The 9,895-nt window shown below is 37.8% G+C and overlaps 1 long non-coding RNA gene across 1 annotated transcript; it reads left to right on the forward strand.

Moving 5' to 3' along the window:
* The first annotated feature begins 7,875 nt into the window (after positions 1-7,875).
* LOC131645805 (uncharacterized) lies at positions 7,876-9,895 on the forward strand. Its single transcript, XR_009297197.1, has 2 exons — positions 7,876-8,313; positions 9,612-9,895. It is a non-coding gene; the product is annotated as an uncharacterized LOC131645805 (long non-coding RNA).

The following is a 9,895-nucleotide window of genomic DNA, read 5'->3' on the forward strand; positions in this document are numbered from 1 at the left end:
CAAGTAGAACAGGATATTGAGGTATCCAGACCACAATCTCCCTGCAAGGATTTGCTTCCATTTCAGCAGCCAATCTTAATTGTTCCATCTCATCCAAGAAGGGCTTCTCCTCAGCAGCAACACAATTTCTGAGAGGATGGTAGTATATACCATTATCCTCTTCTAGAAGGTAACCAGGGTAACCAGGGGCAGCAGCCACTTGTCTTTTCTGTACTCCCATTGCTTCTGTTTGAAAATCCTTGCGAAATCTTCTCCAGAGATTTCTTGTAGAAACACCATCCAGACCATTTAGAAATGCATCCTTCAGAAGGTCTAGACTGCTAATCACCTTATGTCTGAAGAGTTCCAGATAGGTATAGGGTTCAGGTTCAGGCGGATTGAAGGTGAATTTGTAGTCAGGGTAGAGAAGACAGTAAGGTTTGGATTTTCTGGTAGGTAAGGGATGGGATATAGAAGGTGGAGGTGCAGTGGATGAGGAAGAAGGGATATCTGAGAGAATGATTGATGAGGGTGGAATGATAGATTGAGACGAGGATGGAGTGTTTGTAAAGGGAATTGGTGAGAAAGATTTATCAGAAGGAGTTGGGGGAAGAATACTTAAAGGTGTGGGGTTTAGAATGGGAGAGGAGAAGGATGATGGAGAAGGATTTGGTAAGGTGAAGTTTACTTTTGGTTCAGAAGGAGGTGATTGGGGAGAAGGTTTAGGGACAGAAGGAGGTGGAGTAAAAACCTTTCTGGAGATTTGTACAGAGGAAGAAGATCTTGTTCTGCGAAAGGAATCTCTGATCCTTTTATCTCTTCGTTCTTCAGAGTCCACCTTGTCAGGATCATAGGTGACCCTCAACTTCTTGGCTTTCTCAGCCTCATCTTCTTGGGCTTTTCTTTTTAGCCTAGCTTTTAGTTCCTTCTGATCCTTCTTCAGAAGATCAGCCTTGGACGGAAGTAATCTGCCACGGATCCAAGCAGGATCAATATCTGATTGCTTCCTAACACAATCTTCCAGGTAAGACTTGACAACCTGATGCAGTTCTTCTTGAAACAGGGAGGCAAAACCTTCAGCAACAACTCTTCTTGAGAGAATGTCAGGAAAACTTGGGCACACAGAAGGTACATTTTTAATGAGTTCTAATCTGAACAGATCCACACCATTAAAAATGGGACCTTGAACTACTCCAAGCAAGTGGGATGCATTGAGTTTTCTGATGGAGTCCAGCACTTTGCTTTCAGTAAGAATGTCTGAAATCATTCTTCCAAACGGAATAGTCGTTCTTGGAAGATGAGGGTACTTCGCCCTTTCCTCTTCTCTTGACTCAAGGATTGAAGTCTTCAGATTCTCAAACAGAATGTGAGAGATGTTGATCTCAGTCTTTTTGCCAATGCAGAAAAGAGTGTGCTTGTGATCTGGACTGATGTAAGAGGAGGAGAGCATCCTTTTTCTGTGGTGAAGAGAACCCAGAATAATCTCAGCCCATACTCTATAAAATGGCCTCAAGGTGCCTGTGTTATTAGAGTCAATCCCAGAAGACTTAGAGATTTATTTTTCAACTATTGACCAATCAACAAATGTATATCGAAAACCAGACCAACCTTCTTCATCATTCAGATTGTATAGCTTCCTGATCAGTTTTTCAGAGATAACCACTTCATGCCCTAGCACGAATGAAATGATGGCCGTTGGGGTAACAGTTGCATGTACCCAGAAATCCTTCACAAGATCAGGATAAATTGGACCAACCAATCTATTGAGATACTTGGACCATCCTTGCTCAAGGATTCTTGCATCACACTTAAAGCCATTCGCTTTAAGATTGTTGAAGTCCACAGCAGTTTCACATAAAACCTCCAAGTCCTTCGTGGGTATCAAGCAAGTTTTCAAAGGAGCATATTCATAATTTCGTAGAAGGATTTGTGAAGAAGTAAGTCTTTCTTTTGAGGAGGATGAACAGGAGGAAGAGTTCATGATGATAATGCTTTGAGATCAAATCAGAAAACTAGGGTTTGAAGAGAAATGCAACGAAGTGAATGCACAAAAGAAAGAGAAAGAGAGAAAAAGAGGGAATGAAGATGAAGCGGGTTATTTAAAAGATTTAAAAAAAAATCATTATGCATTTAATGAGAAATGACATTAGGAGAGAGAACACAGTAAATGAAATGATTTAATACAGTTACCTAGGTCGGCGTCTTTTCAACTGCACGCTTTGTACTAACCGTACAGACACGTGTTCACCATCAGATAATAGATGACAGCTGTAAATTTCAGAATAGACTTTACGACTTCAGATTCTGATCACTGTTTCTGATCTGATCAAGTTTCTCTTTTGGAAGCACTCCTTCTGAAGTGTGCTGATATAAATCTGAATGATCTTCTGATTCATTACTTCTGATATACACAGCTTCTGGAGGTTCACTTCTTTGTTTTGCTCCTTCTGATAAGACAAAACTGTATCTGCAGAAATTCTTAAGTTGCTTTGTTTCATCAGAAACAAGTTTATCATCAAACCAGATGTTTATTGATTCGTCCACAATCAATGTTTCAAATTTGTATATTCTGTAGCATTTAGAGCATTTAGAATACTCAAGAACGAAACATCATTGCTTGAGAAACAAACAAGACAAATGATTTCAAGACTGATAAACTATCTTTTCTGATCTCCTACGAACATAGTTTCTTCAACAGATTTAAGTACCAGAACTTGGAAGACAGTCTTTCTTCCCTTCAAGTGTTGAGACCAACTTGAGTCTAGGAGACATGTCATGTTGACTTTTATCTTCTTTGTCACCAAGAGAATCTGCAAAAGAAATAGTCTTTTTCTTTGGTACCCACATTTTCTTGGGTCCTTTCTTGTTAGATTTTCTCAAGTTCTGATTGAACTTGTGTTTAACATTGTAAGCAATAGGAGGAACGGCATTATAATTTTTAATGTGAGTTTCATGATATTTCCTAGGTTGTGTCACATGCTTTTTGGTGTGTGTTATGTGAAAACTTTGAGCATGTGAAGTGTGCCTAATATCATGGGAGTGGCCATACTTGAACTGATCATACAATGGCTTGTATGTGAATTTCATTTCATCAACAGGTTCAAGTTTGTATGGGGTTTCACCCTCAAAACCAATGCCAACTCTTTTGTTTCCAGACACAGCATATATCATAGAAGCTAGCTGACTTCTGCCAATACTTCTAGATAAGAACTTCCTGAAACTTAAATCATATTCTTTCAGAATATGGTTTAGACTAGGAGTGGATTTTTCTGAATCAGAAGGAGATCCAACATTATTGGATGATTTTAAAAGTTTTTCTTTTAATTCAGAATTCTCCAACTCAAGCTTCTTTGTTTCAAATTTAAATAGCTTTTTCAGCTTTTTTTATTTGAGACTAATCTGAGACTTGAGTTCCAGAAGTTCAGTTAGACCGGAAACTAACTCATCTCTAGTAAGTTCAGAAAATACCTCTTCAGAATCTGATTCTGATGTAGATTCTGATCCGTCATCTTCTGTCGCCATCAGCGCACAGTTAGCCTGCTCATCTTCAGAGTCTGAATCATCTTCTGACTCATCCCAGGTTGCCATAAGACCTTTCTTCTTATGAAACTTCTTCTTGGGATTTTCCTTCTGAAGATTTGGACATTCATTCTTGAAGTGTCCAGGCTCATTGCATTCATAGCACATGACCTTCTTCTTGTCAAATCTTCTGTCATCAGAAGATTCTCCACGTTCAAATTTCTTTGAACTTCTGAAGCCTCTGAACTTCCTTTGCTTGGTCTTCTAGAGTTGATTTAGCCTTCTGGAGATCAAGGACAGTTCATCTTCTTCTTCAGATACTGATTCTTCAGGATCTTCTTCTCTGGCCTGAAAAGCGTTAGTGCATTTCTTGATATTGGATTTTAATGCAATAGACTTACCTTTCTTTTGAGGCTCATTTGCGTCCAGCTCTATTTCATGACTTCTCAAGGCACTGATAAGCTCTTCCAGAGAAACTTCATTCAGATTCTTTGCAATCTTGAATGCAGTCACCATAGGACCCCATCTTCTGGGTAAGCTTCTGATGATCTTCTTTACGTGATCAGCCTTGGTGTATCCCTTGTCAAGAACTCTCAATCCAGCAGTAAGAGTTTGAAATCTTGAAAACATCTTTTCAATGTCTTCATCATCCTCCATCTTGAAGGCTTCATACTTCTGGATTAAAGCTAGAGCTTTAGTCTCCTTGACTTGAGCATTTCCTTCATGAGTCATTTTCAAGGACTCATATATGTCATAGGCCGTTTCCCTGTTAGATATCTTCTCATACTCAGCATGAGAGATAGCATTCAGCAAAACAGTTCTGCATTTATGATGATTCCTGAAGAGCCTCTTCTGATCATCATTCATTTCTTGCCTTGTCAGCTTTACGCCTCTGGCATTTACTGGATGTTTGTAACCATCCATCAGAAGATCCCATAGATCACCATCTAGACCAAGAAAGTAACTTTCCAGTTTATCTTTCCAGTATTCAAAGTTTTCACCATCAAATACCGGCGGTCTAGTATAACCATTGTTACCGTTGTATTGCTCAGCAGAGCCAGATGTAGATGCAGGTGTAGATTTTTCACTTTCATCAACCATCTTTTACTGAAGCGTTTTTCTCTTCCTGAATCTTTTCTAAACACGGTTAAGTGCTTGCACCTTAGAACCGGCGCTCTGATACCAATTGAAGGATAGAAAAACACTTAGAAAGGGGGGGTTTGAATAAGTGTAGCTTTAAAAACTTGACAGATAAAAATAAATTGCACAGTTATTTTTATCCTGGTTCGTTGTTAACTAAACTACTCCAGTCCACCCCCGCAGAGATGATTTACCTCAACTGAGGATTTAATCCACTAATCGCACGGATTACAATGGTTCTCCACTTAGTCAGCAACTAAGTCTTCCAGAGTCTTCTGATCACACACTGATCACTCCAGGAACAACTGCTTAGATACCCTCTAAGACTTTTCTAGAGTCTACTGATCCACACGATCACTCTAGTTACAACCTGCTTAGATAACCTCTAAGACTTCCTAGAGTATTCTGATCCACACGATCACTCTAGTTCCTTACAACTTAATGTAATCAATTCTAAGAGTATTACAAATGCTTCTTGAAAGCGATAATCACAACTGTGATATTTCTCTTAACGTTTAAGCTTAATCTCACTAATATATTACAACAGCAATGTAGTGAGCTTTGATGAAGATGAAGATTCTGAGCTTTGAATTTGAACAGAGTTTCAGCAAGTTAATTTGAGTTGTTTTGTTCAGGATCGTTAACCTTGCTTCTCATCAGAACTTCATATTTATAGGCGTTGGAGAAGATGACCGTTGAGTGCATTTAATGCTTTGCATGTTCCGTACAGCATCGCATTTAATGTTATACGCTTTTGTCAACTACCTCGAGCCTTGTTCACGCTGTGTCTACTGACGTAGCCTTTAGTAGCTTTTAACGTTCCTTTTGTCAGTCAGCGTAGCTTGCCACTTGTACTTTCTTCTGATCTGATGTTTGTGAATACAACGTTTGAATATCATCAGAGTCAAACAGCTTGGTGCATAGCATCTTCTGATCTTCTGACCTTGAAGTGCTTCTGAGCGTGATACCATCAGTACTTCAGTGCTTCTGTTCTCTTGTTCTTCTGATGCTTCCATAGACCCATGTTCTGATTCTGCTTCGACCATCTTCTGATGTCTTGCCAGACCATGTTCTGATGTTGCATGCTGAACCCTTTGAGACAAAGCTTCTGAGTGTTGAATTATGCGTACTCTTTATATATTTCCTGAAAAGGAAATTGCATTGGATTAGAGTACCATATTATCTTAAGCAAAATTCATATTATTGTTATCATCAAAACTAAGATAATTGATGAGAACAAATCTTGTTCTAACATTTTTATCCTATGAGGAGATATTCTGAAGTCGGTTAGGGAAGCGCAAAACTTATTGAATAGGAAGGCCTACTACCGCGATTGTTTGAAACAAAATTGAGTAGAATATGTTGTTGAGGAATAAGTTGATGATATGTTTGGTAATAAAGATGATTTGAGTACCGGTGGATTTTAATGAGGAGTGAATTAGTAGAAATGGTGAAATAAGTTTTAGTACGGTTGAAGTCGTATTTATGATGCCAAAGCAACAACATGTATAAAAGAAGAATTGTAGAGGATTTCTTACACCTATTGGAGTGAGGAAGAATTTATTGAGATTCCGAGTGGAATGATACTTGGGTGCAAAAAGATGTCATGGGATTTAGAGTGAAACCACGAGTTATGAATGTTATCGCGGTCTTTTGCTAGATGAGGATTTTGATTCAGAACGAGATAAATAGAAAGGTACGAGTATATTAGTGATTATGAAGTTGGAAGTACTTAACAAGCGTGTGACGCTAAGTGACTATGAAGTGGTTTGTGTAAAATGTTTGGATGTTGGTATCTCACTGACAAGATCCAATGAGAGGGAAGTGTGCGAGTTGTAAAGACTCAGAGTGAACTATTGGACTATGACAATGTTAATGAGTTTGAGTACAAACTCGGAAAAGGACACTATTATGTAGTAACGACGGTTTATGCTTAAATATGGTTATCGGTTATCTATTGACAAATTGAGGACTTGATCACCCTTAATCTCTTGTTGATAGTAGACGGAATCATATAGATAGGATGAGCTTGTTTGTTACCTTAATGGTTTAGGATATGATGGATACTAAGCCGTGAGAATAATCACTCACCATGTTGTATGAATTTATGAAGAAGTGAATAGGAAAGAGTGAAATATATTGGACGGTGACTTAAGACGGGTAATCAGAATCGCGCAACGAAAGTGTGATGTGGATTAGTGTGCGAGTACTACTCGTGGGCAATGAGGAATTAATAAGCCGGGAGCCTACGTAGAGAACATGAATTGATCTATATGCTAGATTTAGAATCTAGTGGATGCGAGGATGTCGTGCTAGAGAATTAGAACTCTTGTGAATAATTGCCGAGATGATGAGTATGTTATTATGGATGTACTTAGTCAACGAGTATGTATTAAGCGAAACTAAGGTGATGAGTTGATACTATATGATGCTATAATAATTTTGTACTGTTGTAAGGTATTATTGTAGATTTCCAGATATAATGAGGAATTATACTCTATGAAGAACGAAGTTGATTCAATCCTTAGAGAAGAGCGAGACTCGGTTTGAGCTATTTTGTAAGCAATGGTATATTAAGGATGATGAGTGTAATTATAATTACTTGTGTGTACTCATTCTGATGGTTGAAATTTTTAAATAGAGGAAGTAAATCAGGACTTTGTTTTGAGTGCGAGTAAGTGTTGCTAAATGGTAGATGAGTACCATGTATGATAAAGAAGGATTCTGGAACGAATGAGTAAAGAGAGTCGAAATTGGATAAAACTGAGAAATCTAATTGGTAATGATGATTGTAATGAGTAATCAAAATAGTGCAGCAAAAGCAGAATATAACGTGTTGGATAATTGCTGGTATGACTTGAGAGGAGTCAGATGGTTGAAATTCAATGGTATAGGAATGTTATTATCGAGCTCTTGAAGGAAGCAGTTGGTGAAAAGTGTGAGCGTTATTTCATCGCTCAGATGGAAAAGTGTGTCTAAGGTTGGTACGTTCGGTAGATGAAATGCTTTACTGCAGTGCTGATCGGGTGTGGTCATACCATGGTTGTGTAATTATATTACTCAGTTATTGGGCTTATTGTATGGATCACACCCTGACATTTCATTGTTGTTAACCTTTTGGAGATATAGCGAGTGGTATACCTTGGGATGGTCAAATGCGACGTAAGAGCTGAGATTGAATGCATGAGACATGCTTATGTTGGTTATGTCAGATGAGTTTTGAGGTTCGACTAAGAAAGTGTTAACTGAGAACAGGAGACTCAGATGAAGGACTCCTATTTGGAACTTTTCACTTGAAGTATGTTTTCGAGGACGAAAACTCTTTTAGTGGGGGAGAGTTGTAACACCCCATATTTTCTAATTTTAATTTAATTGGAAATTAAATTATTTATTAGAATTATTTTGGTATTTGGTTGAATTATTGTAGGATTATGGATTTAAGGGCCATTGGGCCGGATGGTGAGGTTAGTAGTATGAGGGTGCTAAGTGAGTAAGCCCATTACTAACCATTTTATGTTTTCATAAAATAAGGGAAATATGGAAAAAAAGAGTCAGTACGTGAAAAATGAAAAGTTGGAGAGAAAAGGAAGAACACGTGAAAGAACAAGAGAAGAGAAGAGGAGCAAGGAGGAGGAAAACCCCAAAGCTCAAGGAGAATCAAGAAACTAATTCCAGGTAAGGGGTGATTACTCTAATTATATGGTATTGTAATTTTGATGATGATAGGATTGAAATAAGGGATTAGAATCTCTATTTGGGATGTTAGGTTTTGTGAAATTCCAACACTGACATGTATGATTTGATGAATTGACTGCAATTGATGATGTAGTGATGTTACATGGTGTTGTGGTATGTTGTTTGTGCATTAGAATCATGTATTTGGAGTATTTTGATGTTATTGATGATCAATTTCGAAATGGTATGAGTTGGTATGTGTTTGGGATGCATAAAAGTCTTAAAAATCACTTTTTTCAGCTACTGGGTTCGTAGGAACCGGTTCCCATGTGGGAGGAACCGGGTTCCAGTGTTTGTAAACGTTAAAAATGGCATTTTTGGGTCCAGGAACCGGTTCCCATGTGGGACGAACCGGGTTCCAGTACAAAATTCCAGCAGCACGTTTTGAGAACTGTTCTAACTTTAAAAGCCTCTAATTTTCAAACCGTAAGTCCGTTTTAGACGCCGTTTTGGACGTTGTTTCTTAAATTAAATACTTTATGATATAAAGTAAAGAAAACAACAATAACTTGATTTTATTTTGATAATCTTGATTTATTTCGTTTATGACGTGTTTTGTACATTGTGTGCATGATTTGGTTAATGTGACAATGTGGTGATGTTGTAATGATATAACTGTGATTGATGTTATATGTGGTGTGAATTGTATATGATGAATAGGTGATATGGACGTAAGGTCCGAGTTTTGTATCGTGTTTGTATTATTTATTGGGTGATGTTTTACATGTATGCGTGTGATATAATTGTATGAATGCTAAAACTATGCATGCTTATCGGTGATGAATTGGTGATGATAATGAGACGATGTGATACATCGTATTGGTGATGTTGTAAGCATGTTATATGTTGCATTCATTCGCATACATTTTTGGTGATGGATCCCGGTGATGAAATGGATCAAAATGGTGGGCATAATTCCCATTGTGTGGAATTTGTGCTGGTTAAACTGTATCTCGGTGATGAAAAAGATCAGTTGGATGGGTGTATCCCATGTATGGTACCACATGCATAAGAGTCTGCATGGTCTTTGTATAAATTGTGACATGTCAGGATGAAATCCGGTGTTATGATTGTGTTGTGTTATTGTTGCATACTATTGACTTGTGCTTGTGATTGGTATGAATTGACTAATCTGAATATGCTAAGTAGGGTGGATAATTGCTTATGAATTCTATATCGGACGATTTATAATGCTATTTAATTATGATGTAGTCTCACCCTTACTTTAATGATTTCAGATTGAAGTAGCGGCCTAAGCGATCGGTGAGGATGACTCGTAGAGTTTATCCAGTTATGTTGGGTCGTGTCGGTCATGCTCTGATCTTGTAACACTGGGGGACGATAGTCTTAGAGTTTACTAGCGATACACTATTTTGCCATTATTGTATAATGTACCGTTGATTTTATCGGAAATGTTTTATAACATTGTTGAATGAGTTTCCGCTGTGCTGAACATGTATTTTGATATTTTGGATTATTCTTAATAAAGCATGACAAACGACTTGGAGTTTTGTTTATTTTA

The sequence above is a fragment of the Vicia villosa genome, linkage group LG2 (genome assembly GCF_029867415.1).
Source record: "Vicia villosa cultivar HV-30 ecotype Madison, WI linkage group LG2, Vvil1.0, whole genome shotgun sequence".
Classification (NCBI taxonomy): domain Eukaryota; kingdom Viridiplantae; phylum Streptophyta; class Magnoliopsida; order Fabales; family Fabaceae; genus Vicia; species Vicia villosa.